The sequence below is a fragment of the Carcharhinus amblyrhynchos genome, chromosome 19 (assembly GCF_965287045.1).
Source record: "Carcharhinus amblyrhynchos chromosome 19, sCarAmb.v2.hapA, whole genome shotgun sequence".
In the NCBI taxonomy this organism is placed as follows: domain Eukaryota; kingdom Metazoa; phylum Chordata; class Chondrichthyes; order Carcharhiniformes; family Carcharhinidae; genus Carcharhinus; species Carcharhinus amblyrhynchos.
This window is the reverse complement of record NC_137342.1, coordinates 34,304,793-34,328,938: the sequence shown is the minus strand read 5'-3', so window position 1 is coordinate 34,328,938 and position 24,146 is coordinate 34,304,793. Positions and strand designations below refer to the sequence as shown.

The following is a 24,146-nucleotide window of genomic DNA, read 5'->3' as shown; positions in this document are numbered from 1 at the left end:
GTTGGCTTTGCCATAGACATTCAGCCCCTAAATGAATATACTTTGTGTGAACAGGGAAGTGTAAGTCAGCCCTGGGAGAGAACAGGAGGGTGGCTCCCAAGGCATTTTTAGATCATGTTACCTCCCTCTCTGACAAAGGCATAGCAGTTGACTTCCAACCCACATTTCTGAAACTGCCCCTCCATAGGTGCGGGTGTGGGAGTCTTTGTGAGGAGCCCTCAGGTCAACCAGAGAACATCCACCATGAGCATCTAGAGTGTCACGGTCTGGAGATAAGCAGGCTGCCTCCAGCTCTGCTGCAGGCACAGTGATAGCAATGCTGTGCATAGCTGGAAACACACCTGGATGAGACCATCATGTCTTCTCCTGCATGCAGGTCAATGCCAGGGTGTGTAATTGGTGTCTCTGAATGTTCATGCTCTGCCAGAACATCCTCCTCTTCAAAGAAGTCCCCAGCATACTCTTATGTAAGCACCACTCCTCTTTGGAATGTTGGATTGTGCAGGGTTCTGAGTGGGCAAGGCACCAGAACTGCATTCAAAGCAAGCCGATAGCTTGCATTATTGTGCCTGTGCTTGTGGCAACGGCACCAATTAAATTTTTTTATGCCTCTGTGACAAGTTGCTGCACTGATATTCCTCTCAATCCAGGCGCCATCCACTAAAGCTATGTGAAGATCTGAGGATAAAGGTTTCCTGGAGTTCACAGTTCCCTGGAGCGCTCGCAATCACCAACGGAATCCTTTTGTGGTGCTTGAATACCAGCTACATTTAGAATGAGTGGAAGCCCTTGCGGAAATGTACAGCATGGTGAAATGCAGAAGAACAGGAAGGCAGCACTGTGAAATGGGAAGATTTTCGGAAACACAGCACGGTGAACAATGGAGGTTTGTAGAAACAGGCGACATGGTGAAACAAGGAGAATTGCAGGAACGGGCATCGTGATGAAAATGGGAGATTGATGGAAACGGGCTGCATGGTGAAACAGGGAAATTTACAGGAAATGCGGAAACTCAGCACGGTAAAATATGGAGAATTTGGCAAAAAGGGAAATAGTGAAATGGGGAGTCTGGAAATGGCATGGTGAAATGCAGAAACATAATCAAAGAAAAAAGTCAAAACAGACACCACAGTGAATAGACAGCATAAGCAGTGCAAAGAGGCAGAGAGAAAATAGGCATAGAATGAAACAAAGGGAAACAGAATCGAAACTGACCAAAAGAGAAGCAACAAAAAATTGTGAACAGAGAAAGTGGAGACAGCACAACTGCAGAGAGACTGAGGAGGGACAGCACTGTGAAACAGAGAGACTCTGAAGAAGCAGTACAAAGGGACACATACACAAAATCATTTAAAAAAATGAAACAAGGAATAAGACAGGCAAGAGAGAAAACAGGTAAAGGGATACAAAGGTAATTGCTCTGTAGTGGTATTAAATATAGTGTGCACTCTCAAAGGCTCCTTCCTTTTTTTATAAGGTTTAAATTACAGTGATAGATCGTGGCAGGAAAGCTTGAGGCCATGGTGTGCTCCTCCTGCTCTTATGTGGGAAGCCACTTTCCAGTGCAGGGGACCAGCGTGTGTACAGGAAGTGTCTCAGTTGCAGTTTCTGGAAATTGGAGTTTCAGAGTTAGAGGAGCAGCTGGGGACAATGTGGAGTACTTGCAAGGCAGAAAGTATCATGGATAGCACATATGCAGAGGCTGTCACTCCACATGCAGGAAGGCAAAGGTAACCGCCAGACACAGCAAGAGGACCAAGCAGGCAGTGCAGAAATTCTTGTGGCCATTTCCCTGCAAAACAGATATATCACCTTGGATACTGTTGGGGATAATGGCCTCTCAAGGGAAAGGAGCAACAGCCAAGTTCATTGCACTATTGCTGGCTCTGCTGCATGGGACAGAAACAAAAAGCATGGGAATGCAATAGTTATAGGGGATTCAAACGTAAGGGGGATAGGTATTTCTGTGGCTGCAAACAGGACAGCAGGATGGTATGTTGCCTCCCTGTTGCTAAGGTCAAGGATGTCTCAACAGTAGCTACAGGGCATTCTGGAGGGGGGAGGGTGAACAGCCAGTAGCTGTGGTTTACATTGGTACAAATAACGTAGATTAAAAAAAGGGATAAAGTCCTAAAAGCAGAAAATGGGGAGTCATGAAGTAAGGTGAAAAGCAGAACCTCAAAAGATAGTGATCTCCGGATGACTATCAGTGTCCCATTCTAGTCAAAGCAGAAATAATGATATGTCAGATGAACATGTGGCTGAAGAAATGATGCAATGGAGTGTTTTTCAGATTCCTGGGACCTTGAGACTGGTTCTAGGGAAAGTGGGACCAGTACGAACTGGATGGGTTGCATCTCGGCAAGACTAGGATTGATGTTCTCAGGGGAGAATTTGCGAGAGTGATTGGGGAGAATTTAAGCTAAATTGGCATGGGATGGGAACCTATGCAAGGAATCAGACGAGGAGGAAAACACGGACAAGAAATAAGAGAAGTGATAGACAAGAAATCAGGGGCCAGAATCAAACAAGGCCACAGTGAAATATAATGGTATTAGGAGAAGGTATGTTAAAAAAGCAAGCCTTAATGCTTTGTGCCCTAAGATTCAGAACAATCCTGAAGTGGATTAATTAATTGTGCAAATAGATGTAAACAGATATGATATAGTTGGGATTATGGAGACATGGTACAGGGTGACCAAGGATGGGAACTGAATATCAAGCAAAATTCAATATTTAGTGAGGACAGATGAAAAGAAAATGGTGGTGGGGTTGCATTGCTTGTTAAAGAGGAAATTAACACAATAGTGAGGAAGGATATTAGCTTCGATGATGTGGAATCTGTATGGATAGAGCTGAGAAATACCAAGGACATGTTAGTGGGGGTTGTATGTAGACATCTAAACTGTAGTGGTGATATTGGGAAAGGCATTCAACAGGAAATTAGAGGTGCACGCAATCAAGGAAGGTCTGTAGCTGTGGGTGACTTTAATTTGCATATAGATTGGGCAAATCAAATCAGGAACATTATAGGAATGGAGAAATTTCTGGAGTGTATACAGGATGGTTTTCTGGACCAAAATGTTGAGGAACTAACTATTGAGAACAGGCCATCCTAGACTGGGCATTGTGTAATGAGAAAGGCATAATTGGCAATTTAGTTGTATAAGGCACCTTGAGGAAGAGTAACCATAATACAATAAAATTCTTCATTAAGGTGGAGAGTGATGTAGTTGATTCTGAAACTAGGGCCCTGAAGGAAACTACAGTGGTATGAGGTGTGAGTTGGCTATGATGGATTGGGGAATGCTACATAGAGGGATGACAGTTTATAGGCAATGGCAAACAATCAAGGAGTGCACGGATGAACTGCAACAGTTTTTCTTTTCTGTCTGGCACAAAAATGAAAAAGGAAAGGTGGCCAAACCATGAGATAGTATTAAATCCAATGAAGAGGTATACAAATTGGGCAGAAAAAAACCCAGCAGATTGGGAGCAGCTTAGAGATCTATTTGTGGGGAACATAAAAACTGAGTGTTTCTATAGTTCTTAAAAGGGAATAAGATGGTGAAGACAAGTGTAGGTCCCTTATAGTCGGTAATAGGGAAATTTATAATGGAGAGCAAAGAAATGGCTGACCAACTAAATATATTGGTTCTGTCTTCCTTCACAAAGGAAGACACAAATAATGTACCAGGAATACTGGGCAACACAGGGTTTAGTGAGAGAGGAAGAGGCTGAAAGAAATCAGTATTAGGAGGGACGTTGATGGATTGAAGGTCGATAAATTCCCAGGGCCTGATAATTTACATCCCAGAATACTTAAGGAAGTGGCCCAAGGAATTGGTGGTCATCTTCCAACATACTATAGACTCTGGAACAGTTCCTACGGATTGGACATGCTAATGTAACCCACTACTTTAAAATGAGGTGGGAAGAAAACAAGGAATCATAGGCCAGTCAGCCTGATGTTAGTAGTGGGGAAAATGCTAGAGTCCATTACAATAGATTTAATAGCAAAGCATGTGGAAACCAGTGGTAGGATCAGAGAAAGCCAGCATGGATTTATGAAAAGGAAATCATGCTTGGCTAATTTACTGGAATTCTTTGAGCACATAACCAATAAATGGAGCCAGTGGATATGGTTTATTTGGACTTTCAGAAGACTTTCAACAAAGTCCTACATAAGAGATTAGCATGTAAAATTAAAGTGTGTGGGTTTGGGGATAGTTTATTAAGATGGATAGAAAACTGTATGGCAGACAGGAAACAAAGAGTAGGAATAAAAGGGTCTATTTTTCTGAATGGCAGGCATTGACGAGTGGGCTACCACAGGGATCAGTGCTAGGACCCTAGCTATTCACAATATATATTAATAATTTAGATGATTTAGACAAGTTGAGTGATTGGGCAAATGCATGACAGATGCAGTATACTGTGGATAAATGTGGTTTTCCACTTAGATAGCAAAATCAGGCAGCAAGATTATTATCTGAATGGCCATTGAGGGAATGTGTAATGATACCTGAGTGTCCTTGTAAACCAGTTGCTGAAAGGAAGCATACAGGTGCAGCAAGTGGTGAAAGCAGCAAATGGTATGTTGGCCTTGATAGTGAGAGTATTTGAGGGGTAGGGATAGCTTGCTGCAGTTATACAAGGACTTGGTGAAATCACACCTAGGATATTGTGATTGTGTGCAATTTTGGTCACCCAATCTGAGGAAGTATGTTCTTTCTATAGAGGGAGTACAGCAAAGGTTTACCACATTGATTCCTGGGATGGCAGGACTAACGTATGAGGGGAGATTGATTAGGATTATATTCGCTAGAGTTGGGAAGATTGAAGGGGATCGCATAGAAACTTATAAAATTCTAACAGGACTAACAGGGTAGATGCAGGAAGGATATTTTGATGGCAGTGGTCCAGAACCAGGCGTCATAGTCTAAGAATATGTGGTAAACTATTTAGGACTGAGATGAGGAGAAATTTCTTCATCCAGAGAGTGGTGAGCCACAGAAGGCAGTTGAGGCCAAAACATTGCTTTTTTCCTGAAGGAGTTAGATATAGGTCTTGGGGTTACGGAGATCAAAGGGTATAGGAGGAAAGCAGGAACAGATTAATGAGTTGGACAATCAACATGATAATGAATGGCAGATCAGGCTCAAAGAGCTAAATGGCCTATTCCTGCTCCTATTTTCTATGTGTACTAAATACAATAATTGGCGACCATCAGTTACCTAAAAAACGATTCATTACAAATTACAACAATATACAGACTGCTACATTTGATGCATTCATTCTCAACTCTTGGATTAATCTGGCTGCAAAAGCCTGCGTTCTGCCCCAAGATCCCTGTGCTTGTTCCCCATTGGGCAATCTTCCAGTACATGCTCCTTAAAGGGCCTAGCTATTTCACCCCTTCCTCATTAAATTTCTTATTACAAAGTACATTGATAACTTATATCATTTTCAAAACAATAGCAAAAATGAAGATTTTTAATACAGTTTATCAGAAATTCAGTCTGTCAGGGGACTTCTCTTTCTTTGGGAGTTGATGTTTAACTGTGGAGACAGTTTCAATTGGACTCTCTCCAGCACATTAATTTCCACGATTCCCTCAGGCTCATTTTGAGCAGTTGTTTGACCTGCCACTGGCTGATTAGTCACTTAATTCCTTGGACAAACAACAACATTGTTGACTGGTACAACTGGATCAAGCAGTAACACAGGCTCCTGGAATGGCTGCCGCTTCCTTATCCATGTGAACTTTTACCCATGGCCAACCTGGCCATTGCCAAGAGTTCAAGGGGGCTGTAGCAGATTACTTTTGCTGGAACTGGCACTGATCCTTTCTAGATCAGCATTGATACCATGCCACCAAACATAGGATCTTGCTCACATTTCCATTTTCAACACGCCTAAATGGGCACTATTGAAGAGCTCTCTTCCGGGTATGGGAACAAACATTCTTGCTCCCTAAAGGAAGATTCTGTCCTCACAACTAAGCTCATTTTTCCTGAATTCATAAGGTTTACTTTCTTCTGGAGCTCTCTCGTTCCACCATCCATGCATTATCAAATGTTCACCTTCAATAACAGTTGGTCTCTATTAGTCCAGTGCTTTGTGCTGTCACAGGTAATGAGTCTTGAAAGTTTGAAGCCGTTACAATCATTTGTGGTACTAGAAGTGGGGTGTGCTTACTAGTAATGGAAGATGTCTTAAGGCATCTGCATTGGCTGTATGAGCCCCTGGCTGATGTTCGAAGTATAGTTGTAGGCCAACAAGGACAGTGCCCATTGGTGTATTCTAACAGAAGCAATTGGTGGGATCATTTTGTCTTCCTTGAAAATCCCTAACAGTGGCTAGTGATCTGTGATCATCATCAAATTTCTCCCATATGTTATTGATGAAACTTCTTGATGCCATGCATAACAGCTGGCCTTCCTTTCCTATCTGGGAATATCCTCTTCTACGTCTGATAAGGTTCTTGACATGTAACCAATGAGTCTCTTGGCCCCATTGAATGGGTTAACAGTGCCCTAACTCCACATGACGATGCATCAAACGTAAGTACTATCTTCTTGGATGGGTCAAAATGCATTAATAAGCATGTTGATTGAAGTGCCTACTTAATTTGATTAAAAGCCTCTTTTTGTGATGTTTTCCAACATCATCTCTGGTGCTCCATTAACAGCATATGCTAGTAATGGTGATAGATTTGGGATGAACTGCCCATAATAGTTGACCATACTGAGGAAGGATCTAAGTTTTCAGGTGTTCCTAGGGGTTAGTGCCTCCGTAATCACTCTCACTTTGTCCTCCATTGGGTGTAACCCTCTAGCATCCATTCGATACCCAAGATAAGTCACCTCATTTGCCTGGAAGGTGCACTTTTCTCTTTTTAGGTGCAATCCTGTGTCCTGAAATCTCTTCAAAACCTTGTCCAAATTGGTCAAAAGATCCTCCTCGGTGAGTCCTTTTATTAAAACATTGTCCAAATAGATGACAACTCTGGGCAAACCCTGCAGCAAACTCCCATTGTTCACTGAAAGATGGTGCCAAACAAAACCCCAAATGATAGACATGTATATTGATATAACCCATTACGAGTATTTATGGTGACATATCCCCTTGATGTGTCATCCAGTTCTCACTGTTGGTAAACATGGATCGTGTCTGATTTAATATATGCCACACCTCCAACCAACTTCACATACAGGTCCTCTATTTTGGGGATGGAGCAACTATCCAGTTTCCCAGCTTGGTTCACTGACAACTTCTTGTATTCCCTACAGGCATGGATGGTCTTGTCTGGTTTAACTAATCGCATGATGGGTACAGCCCACTCCACAAATTGCACGGGCCTGATGATGCCCAAGTCTTCCAGTCATTTTAAGTCTGTCTCTACTTTCACTACTACGTGTAAGGCACAGATCTTGCTCTAAAAATTTGGATTGCTTCTGGACAGAATTTCTACGGTGCAGGAGGAGGCCTTTTGGCCCATCGAGTCTGCACCAACAACAATCCGACTCAAACCCTATCACCACCACCCTTTGTGTTTACCCTGCCAATCTCCGTGACAATAAAAGGGGCAATTTACCATGAACAATCAACCTAACCCGTACACCTTTGGATTATGGGAGGAAACGTGCATGCAGATACAGGGAGAATATGCAAATACCACATAGACAGTCACCCAAGGCCGGAATTGAATCTGGGTCCCTGGCACTGAGACAGTCGTGCCAACCACTGTACCATCATACTGCCCACATGGATTTTAGCTTGCAATTATTTGATCTTTCCCAATTCTTCCTGGAAAACATACTGATTCTTTCTGATGACTTCACGCGGGTCCCCCCGTTTATTTTAAAAATTTCATGCCAGTTGATCTCGAGGCCAGTCATGCCTATTAAACTTGGTCCTTGGCTCGACACCACTATCAATGGCAGCTGCACATAGACTGCTATCTATAACTCACTGGAGTCACTATTTTATGCCCTCTCTGGTGTATATATAGCCAGTCTAGCTGCAGTGTTCTTCAAACTCAGGGTTTTTTAAATGTTTAAACTTTATTTATTAGTGTCACAAGTAGGCCTACATTAATACTACAGTGAAGTTACTGTGAAAATCCCCTAGTCACCACACTCCGGCACCTATTCGGATACACTGAGGGAGAATTTAGCATGGCCAATGCACTTAACCAGCACATCTTTCGGACTATGGGAGGGACTGGAGCACCTGGAGAAAACCCACAGAGATACGGGGAGAACATGCAGACTCCACACAGACAGTGACCCAAGCTAGGAATTGAACCCAGGTTCCTGGCGCTGTGAGGCAGTAGTGCAAACCAGTGTGCTACACTGTCGCCCTTTATTGAACCCCTTCTAATATCCTGGGGGGGAAAATTTGCCAGTGTTATTCGGGGGGGGGGGGGGGGGGGGGGGTTTAAACTGATTCAGAGGGGGGATGGGAACCTGAATTGTAGCTCCAATGTACAGGAGGATGAGAATAGGGAGGTCATGGATAAGGTTTCTAGGTCGCAGCAGAGTATTGGCAGGCGGGAGGGTGGGTTGAAGTGTGTATACTTTAATGCGAGGAGCATACGCAATAAGGTGGATGAACTTGCAGCCTGGATTGGTGCTTGGGACTTCGATGTTGTGGCCATTTCAGAGACATGGATAGAGCAGGGACAGGAATGGTTGTTGCAGGTTCCGGGGTTCAGATGTTTCAGTCAGAGTAGAGAAGGTGGTAGAAGAGGGGGAGGCATGGCATTGTTAGTTAAGGACTGTATTACGGTGGCAGAAAGGACGTTTGATGTGGACCTGTCTATTGAGGTAGTATGGGCTGAGATTAGAAACAAGAAAGGTGGTCACCCTGCTGGGAGTTTTTTTTAATAGGCCTCCAAAAAGTTCCAGAGATGTAGAGGAAAGGATTGCAAAGATGATCCTGGATAGGTGCAAGAATAACAGGGTAGTTGTTATGGGGGACTTTAACTTTACAAATATTGACTGGAAAAGCTATAGCTCAAGCACGTCAGCGGGGTCAGTTTTTGTCCAATGTGTGCAGGAAGGTTTCATGACACAGTATGTAGATAAACCAACAAGAGGTGAAGCTACATTGGATTTGGTACTGGGTAATGAACCAGACCAGGTTTTAGACTTGGAGGTAAGTGAGCACTTTGGCAATAGTGACCACAATTCAGTTACATTCACCTTAGTGATGGAAAGGGATGGTATATAGGGCAGAAGTTATAGCTGGGGAAAAGGTAATTATGAGGCTATTAGGCGAGATTTAGGATACGTAGGTTTGAGTAGGAAACTGCAGGGGCTGGGAACAACTGAAATGTGGAGCCTATTCAAGGAGCAGCTACTGTGAATCCTTGATAAATATGTACCTGTCAGGCAGGGAAGAACTGGTCAAGCGAGAGAACCGTGGTGTACTAAAGAAGTTGAATCTCTAGTGAAGAGGAAGAAGGAGGCTTATGTAAAAATGAGACATGAAGGCTCAGTTAGGGCACCGGAGAGTTACAGATTAGCCAGGAAGGAGCTAAAGAGAGTGTTAAGAAGAGCTAGAAGAGGCCATAAGAAGACTTTGGTGGATAAGATCAAGGAGAACCCTAAAGCGTCCTATAGGTATGTCAAGAATAAAAGATTGGTTAGGGCAAGATTAGGGCCAGTCAGGGACAGTGTGGGAAGTTGTGCGTGGAGCCTGAAGAGATAGGAGAGGCACTAAATGAATATTTTTCGTCAGTATTCACGCAGGAAAAAGTCAATGTAGTCGAGAAGAATACTGAGATACAGTCTTTTAGACTAGGCGGGATTGAGGTACTTAAGGAGGAGGTGTTAGCAATTCTTGAGAGTATGAAAATAGATAAGACCCCTGGGCCAGATGGGATTCTCTGGGAGGCTAGGGAGGAGACTGCAGAGCCTTTGGCTTTGATCTTCATGGCGTCGTTGGCTACAGGTATAATGCCGGAAGACTGGAGGATAGCAAATGTTGTCCCCTTGTTCAAGAAGGGGAGTAGAGACCATCCTGGGAATTATAGACCAGTGAGCCTTACTTCTGTTGTCGGCAAAGTTTTGGAAAGAATTATGAGGGTTAGGATTTATAATCATCTAGAGAGAAATAAATTGATTAGGGATAGTCAACATGGTTTTGTGAAGGGTATGTTGTGCCTCACAAACCTTATCAAGTTTTTTGAAAAGAGGACCAAAGAGGCGGATGAGGGTAAGGCAGTTGACGTGGTGTATATGGATTTTAGCAAAGCGTTTGATAAAGGTTCCCCATGGAAGGCTACTGCAGAAAATACAGATGCATGGGTGATTTAGCAGTTTGGATCAGGCATTGGCTAGCTGATAGAAGACAGAGGGTGGTGGTTGATGGGAAATATTCAACCTGGAGTTCAGTTACAAGTGGTGTACCTCAGGGATCTCTTTTGGGGCCACCGCTGTTTGTCATTTTTATAAATGACCTAGGTGAGGGTGTAGAAGGATGGGTTAGTAAATTTGCTGAAGACACCAAAGTCCGAGGAGTTGTAGACAGTGAGGATGGATGTTACAGTTTGCAGAGGGACATAGATAAGCTGCAGAGCTGGGCTGAGAGGTGGCAAATGGAGTTTAATGCGGAAAAGTGTGAGGTGATTCACTTTGAACATAGGGCTAATGGAAGGACTCTTGGTAGTGTAGACGAGCAGAGAGATCTCAGTGTACATGTGCATAGATCCCTGAAAGTTGGCACCCAGGCTGATAAGGTTGTTAAGAAGGCGTACAGTGTGTTAGCTTTTATTGGTAGAGGAATCGAATTTCGGAGCTGTGAGGTCATGCTGCAAATGTACAAAGCTCTGGTGCGGCCGCACTTGGAGTATTGCGTACAGTTCTGGTCGCCGCATTATAAGGATGTGGAGGCATTGGAAAGAGTGCAGGGGAGGTTTACCAGGATGTTGACTGGTATGGTGGAAAGGTCTTATGAGGAAAGGCTGAGGGACTTGAGGTTGTTGTCGTTAGAAAGAAGAAGGTTGAGAGGTGACCTAATTGAGGCATACAAGATGATCAGAGGGTTAGATAGGGTGGATAGTGAGAGTCTTTTTCCTCGGATAGTGACGGCTAACATGAGGGGACATAGCTTTAAATTAAGGGGTGGTAATTTTAGGATGGATGTCAGAGGTAGGTTCTTTACTCAGAGGGTAGTAAGGGTGTGGAATGCCCTGCCTGCAGTAGTTGTGGACTCGCCAACTTTAAGGGTGTTCAAATGGTCAGTGGATAGGCATATGGATAGGCATAGGTCATTAGATTGGTTCCACTGGTCAGCGCAACATTGAGGGCCGAAGGGCCTGTACTGCGCTGTAATGTTCTATGTTCTGAAATTCCAGTAGGTCTGCTTGCTCACGAGTACAGCTGAGGCCCCCATGTCTACTTCCGTCTCCAGTGGATGGCAGTTCACTAATAACACCATAGTGATCGGGACTATCTTGCCCATTTTCAGTGATAAGATGCTCCATTTACCTGCTGGGCAATCCTCCAGACCATGCACCTCTACTGGATTTTGCTTACTTGTTTTTAAACACTACTGCCTCAAATTTTTCTTCGACGCATAAAGTACTCTGCTTCTCTAAATCTACATGTTTCTGGGGTGTGACGTCCCCCATACCGAAAGCACTCTGTATTGTTCCTAGGCTGCTGTTCACATTTTTCATACTTGGTGATGGTTCTGGCTTGTGCAATTATCTAATTAAACTGGTGCCTTCACTCCTGACGATACTACTGCTCTTGCAGTTTCCCACCCTAACTGAGGAACCTCACCACTCTGTGAATTTTGTAGTTCCTGGGCACCCTGCTCTGCTTTCCATCATTGATAGCATTTCTAGCACCTTTTGTAATGTTAACTCTAATTCAGTTAACAATTTTCACTGGTGTAAACATTCCAATTGGTCCCTTAACATTCAGTGCTGCCCAAAATTGCAATGCTCCACAAGTTGACTTATTTTTGCTACAAAAGGCTGCAATTGTCTCCCCTTGGACTCTCCCCAGGGTATTTTGTAACTTTGTAATATTACCGAGGGCTTAGAGTGTTAAGCCCCTTTGCAAGCTCAACTCGCAATTCTTGGAAATAAAACTTCAGATCAACTTATACGTCTGGGTCCCACATGCAGTTAACAATATAGCTTTCTTCTTATACTCTCCCTATATTAGCATGAAAAAAAATTCCAAATGCTCCACAAACTGTACCAGTCTTCAGCAGCAGCATCAAAAGCTTCTAATTTTCATAGAGTGTAAGGCCCAGATACCTCTGTGGTGGATGGTGGGAATATTATTTTTTTCAGTTATTGGCGTGCACCTTCCGTTTCCAGAAATAACAGTACCCACCTTGCCAAACTGAAGGTGTAAACCATGCCCACTCTCTGGCATTTGAAGTGACAGGATCTGGAGAGAAAACTAGCCAGTGGAGCTTGAGAGTTTCACGACAGTTTTCTCACCAGAACTGATACTTTTCCAAATTCTCGTAAGATTCTGTGCATGTTCTTTTGTCGGATGTGGGCATTGTTGACTAGGCCAGCATTTATTGTCCTTAATGGTGAGCTGCCTTCCATATACACTTATGACTGCATGTCCAAATTCTGCACCAGCTCCATTTTCAAGTTTGCTGATGACACCAGCATAGTGGGTTGGATCTCAAACAATGATGAGACAGAATACAGGAGAAAGATTGAGAAACTGGTGCAATGGTGTGACGACAATAATCTCTCCCCAATGTCAGTAAAACAAAGGGGATCATCATTGACTTCAGGAAATGTAGCGGAGGCATGCCACTGTCCACATCAACAGTGGAAATGGTTGAGAGCTTCAAGTTTCTAGTGACCAGATCACCAACAATCTGTCCTGGTTTTTCCACGCTGAAGCTATAGTTAAGAAAGGCCACCAACACCTCTATTTTCTCAGGAGGCTAAGGAAACCCTTCATATCTGCCACAACTCACATCAATTTCAACAAATGCATCATGGAAAGCATTCTTTCCGGATATATCACAGTTTGGTATGGCTCTTGCTTTGACCAAGATTGCAAGAAACTACAAAAGGTTGGGAACGTAAGTCTGTCTATCACACAAACCAGCCTCCCATCATTGCCTCCATCTATACTTCTTGCTGCCTTGGAAAAGCAGTCAGCATAATCAAGGACCCCAGGCACCCCAGACATATTCTTCTTCCATCCGGATAAAGATACAAAAGTCTCAGATCATATAGCAACAGACTCGAGAACTGTTTCTTCACTGTTGCCATCAGACTTTTGGAGTAGATCTATTATTTATTAAGCTAATCTTTCTCTTCACCCTATTGATAGTTGCAACACTATATTCTGCACCCTCTCCTTTCCTTCTCCCCTATGTACTGCAAGAAACAATATTTTTCACTGTATCCCGATAGATGTGACAATAGTAAATCAAATCAAAATCCACTGCAGTCCATATGTTGAGAGGAACAGAGGGACACTACAGTGCATGTTCATAGATCCCTGAAGGTGGCAGCAAAGGTGGATGAATAGTTAAGAAGGCACATGGGATATTTGTCTTTATCTGTCAGGCAAGGTGCACATGGCATGATCACCCATGATAAGGGAGAGATTCACTGTGTCAGGAAGTTATCCTATCAGTTTTACTGTTGCAGGTAGTTGTGCTAAGAGTTTCACTATGTCAGGAGCATTCTTCAGGAATTCCATGATCTTTGAAATTTCAATGAGGAAACCTGTAGGCCGGAATTTTACCATCCTGCCCGCCACGGGAATTGGAGCAGGCGAGAGATGGACCATTGAAAGGTCCTTTGACCTCGGGCGGGATTTGACAGTTTCAGGACGAGCAAGGCCATAAAATCCCGCACTCAGTGTTGGATGATCTGTGCATTGTGAATATGTTTGCGTTTTTAGTAAATTGTAGACATATTCTAATTTGAACACAACTGAAAAGTGGAATATTCTAGTAACAAAAAGGCCTAAAGAACAGAGGCTGCCTCAGGACGACACAGTGGTTAGCACTGCTGCCTCATAGCACCAGATACCCGGGTTCAATTACCAAATTGAGTCACTGCCTGTGCAAAGTCTATACATTCTCCCCATGACTGCGTGGGTTTCCTCCAGGTGCACCAGTTTCCTCCCACAGTGCGAAGGCATGCTGGCAAGGTGCACTGGACGTGCTAAATTCTCCCTCAATATACCCAAACAGGCAGCAGAGTGTGGCAACTAGGGGATTTTCACAGTAACTTCATTGCAGTGAGAATGTAAGCCTATCTGTGACACTAATAAATAAAGTTCACAAACACAGTAACCAGAGGAATTTTCACCTCTTAGGTGCATCAAGATATTCATTTTTATTAGGTCGCTGAGTAACTATTTCTAAGGGACAGGTTGATGTATGTTAAAAGCAGTGGGTTCACAGCAAGTTCACCCTTGCTTTATTCTTTCAACTCAATTCATGGAGTGAGTCATAGAGTCTATCCCACAAAGAAGTAAGGTGGCTGACTCACAGATATAACAGAATGTTAACTAGAAATAGAAGAAACATATTGGCCAGGATGGTGTGCCTGTGGAAAATGGAGATGCGAGATCCTGTGAGAGGCCAAAAGCAAGAATCTCACTGGCAAGATTTCGGGACGTGATTGTACCCCCCCATCATTGATGTTCCCGCCCAGGAAGGTCAATGACCTTATTTAAATACATTAACATATACTTATAGGCTTTCCCCACTGTATCATCCTCCCACATTGGGATCTCCTTCTTGGCGATGTGATGTTACATTGGCGAAGATTACAACAGGATTTCAAAAATGGGAACTAGGCAAAGCAGAACGCACCAGGGCACACAGATAAGTACAGCCCCCTGGCAGCACCCAGACACAGCATCCCCTCCCGCCACAGGGAACAGTGCTGGGGAGGTGGGAGGGCGCTCTTCGAAGGTCCTTGGGAGGGTGGGGTTGCCTATGTGTGTGTGTGGATGGGGTGGGGGGGTCTCCGTGTGTGTGTTTGTGTACGTGTGGATGGGGTGCGGGGTCTCCGCGTGTGTATGTGGATGGGGTGGGGGGCGTAAGGGAGATTCCTTTTTTTTTAAGCTGGAGATCAAGGCACCCTTCATAAACAGCACCCCAATCTCTGGAAACCCAACATTGCTGGCTTTTTCAGTCCGATCCAACAGTACGACAGCCTGGGACATGCCTCCAGGGTTTTTGTCTTTGAAGTGTTGGGTAGTATGGCGAAAAAATGCAACCAGCAAGCAGCACATCATTTTTCTTGCCAGAGACAGCAATTAGAAGAAAGATTTTGTATGAATGACAAAGTGTGTATATATATAGCTGTAGGTGCTTGCACCTATAGGCTGGTTTGTGTATGTATTGTATTTGCCACGTTCTTTCATTTGGAAGGATAATAGTTTGTGCTGTGGTGGAGGTGTGTCCCAGGCTGTCACACTGTTGGGTGGGGCCTGAAAAAGCCAGCAGTGTTTTGTTTCCAGAGATCAAGGTGTCATTTATGAAGGATGCCTTGTTCAAAAAAAAAAGAGAAATCTCCTCCCCACCCCACCCATGTGCACACACACATAGGCAACTCCACCGCCACTTGGATCTTCGAAGAGGGCCCCCAGTTTGTGGCTTTGGGATGCCAATCTCTGCCAGGTTTGTTACAGAGGAAAACTGTGGGCTGAGAAGGTGTTTATCTGGGCCCTCTTCTGGGTTAAATGAGCTTTTTATTTCTGCTGGCCTCATCCAATACCCTTCCAAACAGTTAACCTCCAGAGGTCCTGCCTGTCACGAACCATCTCCCAGATGTCAGTGTCAAACTCCACCATCCTCATAACTTGTAGGTGTTCTTGTAGAGGAAGGAGGGATGACCTGGAAGCCATTTCAGTGTAGGGAAAGATCTTTGGAAATACAGTTATCATCTATCTGATGAAAATATCTGCCAGTGCAGACATTGGTGGCTGAACACTGAGTGTATGTTGATGAATAATACACTCCAGGAAATCCGAGTTGGTGACATTACCCTGTCTGGAATTGTGTGCTGTATGTGTTAATTTATGCATGTTATTGTGCACGTCTACTTATTTGTGTCTATATATACAAATGCATCTTAGTGTAAATATGCATCTGTATATTTTGGTGAAAGTGCACATATTTTTGTGTTGAAATGTCTGAGTATATACATGCTAGAGACTGAATATATTATTTAAATTCACGTTAAGCATCATGCCTTTGCAGCCTCACCAGGAGTGGTTCTCTCCAGCAAGGAAAACAACTACTCCCCAGAAATGGGGAACAGGCGAGTTGGTCTTGTCAGTAAAACTGGAGGACATTGAGGGCCCTCAGGAAGTTGAGGGCAAGGGAGTTGCCCCTTGGGCAGTACCAGCCTGACATCTCTGCACTGTCCACGGAGCAGTCCCAGGGGTGAGGCCTAAAGGGGCAGCCCAATCAAGGAAAGGGGGCTCCACTGCCAGTCTGCCTGCGATCAGTGGGGTGAGGGAGGGGCACACCGCTGCCAATCTGCCTGTGATTGGTGCAGTGAGGGAAGGAGACCACAGCCTCTCTGCTTCAGATCAGCACCCAGTCTCTGCACAATACATCAGAACTCAATGTCTGTGCAAATGTATCCACACCCAGTGACCGTGCGACGCATTGGCACCCAGTGTCTTTGTAATGTAACAGCACCCAGTGTCTCTGCAGTGCATCATTCAGTGTCCATGAACCAGTTGTCCGTACACTGTATCAACACCCAGGGCCCAATTTTACCAAAAATTCACGCCCGGGCGCGAAATCGCAGTAAATTCGGGTGTTGGGCCTGTAACGCGATCTGCACCCAAAACCAAGCAGATCGCGCCTTTACTGACACCCGATTTAGATGCAGATCCAGTCGGTGCATTAGCATGTATTTAAATCGACTTAATGAACCGCGCGCCCAACTCTACCGCAAAATCCCACTTTATCGTCTTCGGATCCGTGCTGTTACCAACCTGCAGGGGAACCTTCGAAGCCCATCCTCCTCGAACACCCTTCAGAGACCCCCTGCTAACCACCCTGGCAGACCCTCCCCCCCCGCGATCTGAACCCCTTGGGAGGCAGATGCACCCCCCCGTCCCCATGATGTGAACCCCCCTGGGAGGCAGACCACCCCCCCTCCGCGCTCGGACTCCCCGCGGCAGAGCACACACCCCCTGCGATCAGACTCCCCTCCCTCGCCCCCGCCGGGAGGCAGGCCCCCCTCGGCAGAGCATACCCCCAATCTACCTCGATTGCTGCTGTCCCTCCACCATCCTTCTGACCTGCACTCGATGTGGAGATGCCGGCTTTGGACTGGGGTAAACACAGTAAGAAGTTTCTCAACACCAAATTAAAGTCCTGTTGGACTTTAACCTGTTGTTGTGAGACATCTTACTGCACTCGTTGGACAGCCTGCAGCACCTTCCTGGCCTTCCGCTGGCATCTTCTGGGGTGGGGCGGCTCAGATGGATGTCAGGTTGCAGGGGGTGGGGGATGGACTTGGGAGAATCTCCACCACCTCCCCCCCTCAACCAGAGGTCCATCTGAGCCAGTCCCCCTCCTCCAGCAGACGCCAGGGGAAGGCCAGGTAGGTGCTGCAGGGTGTCCAATGAATGCAGTAAGAAGTCTCACAATACCAGATTAAAGTCCAACAGGAATTTAGTTTGGTGTTGTGAGACTTCATACTGTGTTTACCCCAGTCCAACGCTGGTATCTCCATATCAACGAGTGCAGGTCAAAGGGATAGTGGAGGGAGAGCAGTAATCCAGGTAGGTTGAGGGTGTGCTCTGCCGAGGGGGAGTCTGCCTCCCGGGGGAAGGTCTGATCGAGGCGGGGGAGGGGGTCTGCCAGAGGAGCCTGCCTCCCGGGGGGTGTCTGATCGGAGGTGGGGGGGGGGGGGGGGGGTTGCCTCCCAAGCGGTCCCATCATGACTCATTTCCCCACCCTCCACCGGCTCTCTGCTTGTCTTTCACGCCTGGGCACGCTGTTTCAGTTTTTCTTGAACTGTGTGTGCTTTTACGTCCGGATCCAGCCCTTAGCCTCCAACTGGTAAAATCTGGCCCCCAGTCTCTGTGCAATGCATCAGCACCCCAGTGTTCGTGCACCCAGTGTCCATGCGATGTCTTTTCACAGACACTGGGTGCACGAACACTAGGATGCTGATGCATTGCGCGAACACTGGGTGCAGATGCGTTGCACAGACTGTGTGCGGGTATGTTGCACTGACAGTGGATGCTGATACATTGCACAGACAGTGGGTGCGTTGACACTGAGGTGCTGTTATGTTGCACAGACTCTGGGTGCTAAAGCATTGCACAGGTACTGGGTGCATGGCCACAATGATATATTGCAGAAACATTGGGTGCTGTTACATGGCAGGGAGACTGGGTGCAGACACATCACACAGAGACTGGGTGTTGTTACATTGCAGGGACACTGGGGTGCTGTTACATAGCACTCAGTGGTGGCTGTGCTATGTAACAATGCTCAGTTGTGCCGGCACCCAGTGTCCGTTCAATGTATTTGCACCCAGTGTCTGTGCAATTTTTCACACCCAGCATCTGTGTAACGTGTCAGCATCCAGGGCGCAATTTTACGACTTTGCTCAGGCAAGATCGTAAAATCCTGGCCGAGGCCGACAGAGATTTCTATTCTGTGAGGCGGTAAGATTCCAGCTTCAGTGTCCATGCAATGCTACAATATTTAGTGGGCGGCGGGGGGCAGGGGTAATGTACTAATAAAGATGCTTGTATAACGCGGATCAAATAGCAACAGCAGTAATTGTTTTGTATTTGGTTCCTCAGACTTAGACCCTGTGTCAGAAATTGAGTCTCTTCTTCCAGTGTGGACTCATTTGGACAGATCAAAATATGTATGACAGGAAGTTTATTAGCCTTTATACCAATTGTCCATCTTCAATGAAGTAACGGCAATAGACCTGCTTGGAAATTCTTCATGCAATCCCTGTTTAAATCTTTTCTGTTCCAAGTGACTGAACTGTCAGGGTTTGATTCATTTCCCTTCCTCCCACATAGTTCTAGATTTCATATACTGTGAGTGCTTGCAGATCTGTCCATTTTATATGTACAACTATTAATGGCAATGCCCCACTAAGTTGTTTAACCTCATCTTTTCTTGAAGATGCAATGTTGGAAGGGACAATGTGGAGGGAGCTTTACTTTGAATCTAATCCATGCTGTTCCAGTCCTGGAGGCACTTGATGGGTCACTTTCTCAGAATTTCAAGTGTTTAGGAAGGATAGGCGGGAGGAAAGGAGGCAAGGTGGGGCGGGGGGGGGGGGGGGGGTTGCGTAGCTCTGCTGATTAAGGATAGCATCAGGGTGGTAGCAAGGGATGATATTGGAGCCAAGGAGCAGAAAGTGGAATCGTTGTGGGTGGAGATTAGAAACAGCAAAGGGAGGAAGACGCTGGTGGGTGTCGTCTATAGGCCCCCGAATAATGATCTGGAGGTGGGGCGGGCTGTTACCGCGCAAATAAGTGCGGCGTGCAGGAATGGGACAGCCGTAATTATGGGGGATTTCAATCTGCATATTGATTGGTCGACCCATGTTGGACGCGGTGGGCTCGAGGAGGAGTTCTTGGAATGCTGCCAGGATAGTTTCCTTGAACATTGTGTGTTGGAGCCGACGAGGGAGCGAGCTATCTTGGATCTGGTGTTATGTAATGAGGCGGGTAGAATTAGGGACCTTGTGGTGAAGGATCCTCTTGGGGAGAGTGATCATTGTATGGTGGAGTTTCTGGTGCAGATGGAGGAGAAAGTGGGTTCCCGGACACGCGTCCTTCGTTTGAACAGAGGGGAGTACGGTAGGATGAGAGAGGAATTGGCGAATGTGGACTGGGGGAGCGCGTTGGAAGGTAGGTCTGCTGAGGAGCAGTGGAGGATCTTTAAGGAGATCTTTCTTGGTGCTCAGCAGAAATTTATTCCGATGGTCAAAAAGGACAGTAGGAGGAGAGGTAATAAGCCGTGGATAACGAAGGAGGTGAAGGAAAGTGTTAAATTAAAAGCGGAGGCGTTTAGAGTAGCTAAGAGTAGTGGGCGAGAAGAGGATTGGGAGAGGTTTAAATGTCAACAAAGATTGACAAAGAAGTTGATAAAGAAGGGTAGGAGAAACTATGAAGCTGGGCTAGCGCTTAATATAAACAAGGATAGCAAGAGTTTTTATAAATATATAAAAAGGAAGAGGCTGGCTAGAGTGAACGTTGGACCCTTAGAGGATGAGAGGGGGGACTTAGTGGTAGGGGATGGGGAAATGGCTGAGGTCTTGAATAACTTTTTTGTTTCGGTCTTCATGGAGGAGGACGTGAATAATTTGCCGGGTGTTAGAGATGGAAAGGTGGTAGCACTGGAGGGTCTCAATGACATTACTGTTACTAGAGAGGCGGTGCTCGACAGACTGGAGGGGCTGATTGTGGACAAGTCCCCAGGACTGGATGGAATGCATCCAAGGGTTCTGAAAGAAATGGTGGAGGTGATAGTGGATGCCTTGGTGGTTATTTTCCAGACGTCGCTGGATTCCGGGGAAGTGCTGGAAGATTGGAAAACGGCTAATGTTACACCGTTGTTTAAGAAGGCTGCCAGGCAAAAGGCAGGGAATTATAGGCCGGTTAGTTTAACGTCTGTTGTAGGTAAAATGTTAGAATCCGTCATCAAGGAGGAAATAGCGAGGCATCTTGAGGGGAATTGCTTGATAGAGCAGACGCAGCATGGTTTCGTTAAAGGGAAGTCGTGTCTGACAAATTTACTGGAGTTCTATGAGGATGTGTCTAGGGCGGTGGATAGAGGAGAGCCGGTGGATGTGGTCTTTCTTGATTTTCAGAAGGCGTTTGACAACGTACCTCACAAGAGGTTATTGCAGAAGGTCAGGGCACATGGAGTTGGGAGTAGGGTGTTAGCGTGGATAGAGGATTGGTTGTCAAATAGGAGGCAGAGAGTGGGGGTCAACGGGTGCTATTCGGATTGGCGGTTGGTGACTAGTGGAGTGCCCCAGGGGTCGGTGCTGGGGCCTCAGCTATTTACCATTTATATAGATGATCTGGAGGAGGGAACCGAGTGTATGGTGTCGAAATTTGCTGATGACACCAAGATTGGTCGAACGGCAAATTGTGCAGAGGGTGTGGTGAGTCTGCAGAAGGATCTAGATAGGCTGGGCGAATGGGCCAGGAACTGGCAAATGGAATTTAATGTTGGCAAGTGCGAGGTGGTCCACTTTGGTAGGAATAATGGTAGGAAGGATTATTACTTACGTGGCAAAAAACTGCAGCAGGCGACGGTGCAGAGGGACCTCCGGGTCCTTGTGCATGAGTCGCCAAAACCCAGCTTGCAGGTGCAGCAGGTGGTCAGGAAGGCAAATGGGATGCTGGCCTTCATAGCGAGGGGGATTGAATATAAAAGTAGGGAGGTCTTGCTGCGGCTGCATAGGGCATTGGTGAGGCCGCAGCTGGAGTAGTGTGTGCAGTTTTGGGCGCCGTACTTACGCAAAGATATTTTGGCCTTGGAGGGAGTGCAGAGGAGTTTACTAGGCTGATGCCGGAGTTGAGGGGGTTGAGCTATGAGGAGAGGCTGAATAAACTAGGCTTGTACTGGTTAGAGTTTAGAAGAATGAGGGGAGATCTCATTGAGACGTATAAGATGATGAATGGGATGGATAGGATAGAGGTGGAGAGACTCTTCCCACTCAGAAAGGACGGTAGGACTAGGGGGCACAGCCTCAAGATAAAAGGGGGGCGGTTTAGAACGGAGTTGAGGAAGAACTTCTTCACTCAAAGGGTGGTGAATCTCTGGAATTCTCTGCCCGTTGAAGTGGTGGAGGCTACCTCACTAAATATTTTTAAGACGCAGGTTGATGGGTTTTTGATAAGAAAGGGGATTAAAGGTTATGGGGAGAGGGCGGGAATGTGGAACTGAGCCACGACAGATCAGCCATGATCTTATTGAATGGCGGGGCAGGCTCGAAGGGCTAGATGGCCTACTCTTGCTCCTATTTCTTATGTTCTTTATCTATTCTGTGGGAATAGAAAGAAAATGTATGCAGTTGGACAGCAGAGGGCAGCATTGTCTATGTTTTCAGGCAGAAGTCTCACAACACCAGGTTCAAGTCCAACCAGTCTATTTGATAGTAATCCCACAAGTTTTCGGAAATGGTGTTCTTTCGTCAGGTGTGTGGAAGGTTCTGATCAGAAGACACACACAGTTTACAGAATACTGATTAGAATGCAAGTCTTTGCAGTTAACCTGCTATTCAAGTCTTAAAGATGCAATGTGAGTGGAGATAGCATTAGCATAGGTTAAAGAGATGTGTATTGTCTCCAGACAGGACAGTAAGTGAGATTTTACAAGCCCAGGCAAGTCATGGGGGTTACAGATAGTGCGACATGAACCCCAGATCCTGGTTGAGGCCGTCCTCATGCGCGCGGAACTCGGCTATCAGTCTCTGCTCAGCGACTCTGCGCTGTCCACACCATTTCCGAAAGCTTGTGGGATTACTATCAAATAGACTGGGTGGACTTAAACCTGGTGTTGAGACTTCTTACTGTGCTTACCCAAGTCCAACGCCGGCATCTCTACATTATGTTTTCAGTTACCAGAGAACATTCAATCTGAGTCAAAGTCACGTGAGGCTTTTGCCGACTAGCAGATTTGCCAGATGTGGCTGCTGTTCCAGTCATATTCTTAATGGAAGAGAATGTGCCATCTAACGACTTGCAGAGAGAATATGACTGGAAACCAGTTCTGTCTGTTTCAATCCACTTGGCCCATGTCCTCTCAAAGCTTTCCACAAGAAGAATCTGAAACAGTAATGTTTGACAATTATGCTGTATTTTAATGAAAAGTACTGAGAACCCACATTCTACCAATGAATTAGTGGGTGGAAGCAGTCCTGTGGAAGTGAGCCACACACAGCTGCCTGTTTCAGTTCAGTCTTTCTACTGATCATCAGCCAGTGAATGTTGTTGGAAGTATATAGGTCTGGATATACTTGGAATGCTGCCGGGATAGCTTCCTTGAACAGCGTGTGTTGGAGCCGACGAGGGAGCGAGATATCTTGGATCTGGTGTTATGTAATGAGGCAGGTAGAATTAGGGACCTTGTGGTGAAGGATCCTCTTGGGAAGAGTGAGCATTGTATGGTGGAGTTTCTGATGCAGATGGAGGAGGAGAGAGTGGGTTCCCAGACCTGTGTCCTTTGTTTGAACAGAGGGGAGTACGATAGGATGAGAGGGGAATTGGCGAATGTTGATTGGGGGAGCACATTGGAAGGTAGGTCTGCTGAGGAACAGTGGAGGATCTTTAAGGAGATCTCTCTTGGTGCTCAACAGAAATTTATTCCGATGGTTAAAAAGGATTGTAGGAGGAGAGATAATCAGCCGTGGATAACGAAGGAGGTAAAGGAGAGTATTAAATTAAAAGCGGATGCGTTTAGAGTAGCTAAGAGTAGTGGGCGAGAAGAGGATTGGGAGAGGTTTAAATGTCAACAAAGAATGACGAAGAAGTTGATAAAGAAAGGTAGGATTAACAATGAAGCTGGGCTAGCGCTAAATATAAAAAAGGATAGCAAGAGTTTTTATAAATATATAAAAAGGAAGAGGCTGACTAGGGTGAACGTTGGACCCTTAGAGGATGAGAGGGGGGACATAGTGGTAGGGGATGGGGAAGCGGCTGAGGCCTTGCATAACTTTTTTGTTTCGGTCTTCACGGAGGAGGACGTGAATAGTTTGCCGGGTGTTAGTGATGGAAAGATGGTAGGGGTGGAGGGCCTGAATGACATTATTGTTACTAGAAAGGCAATGCTCAACAGACTGGAGGGACTGATTGTGGACAAGTCCCCAGGACCGGATGGAATGCATCCAAGGGTTCTGAAAGAAATGGCGGAGGTGATAGTGAATGCCTTGATGATTATTTTCCAAACCTCGCTGGATTCCGGGGAAGTGCCGGAAGATTGGAAAACGGCTAATGGTACGCCATTGTTTAAGAAGGGTAGCAGGCAAAAGGCAGGGAATTATAGGCTGGTTAGTTTAACGTCTGTTGTAGGTAAAATGCTTGAATCCGTAATCAAGGAGAAAATAGCGAGGCATCTTGAGGAGAATTGTTTGATAGAGCAGACGCAGCACAGTTTCGTTAAGG

The 24,146-nt window shown here is 45.6% G+C and overlaps 1 protein-coding gene across 1 annotated transcript in view; it reads right to left on the bottom strand.

The window, feature by feature from the left end:
- shank3a (SH3 and multiple ankyrin repeat domains 3a) overlaps positions 1-24,146 on the bottom strand; it is an 823,427-nt gene that overhangs the window by 267,493 nt on the left and 531,788 nt on the right. The window lies entirely within an intron of this gene.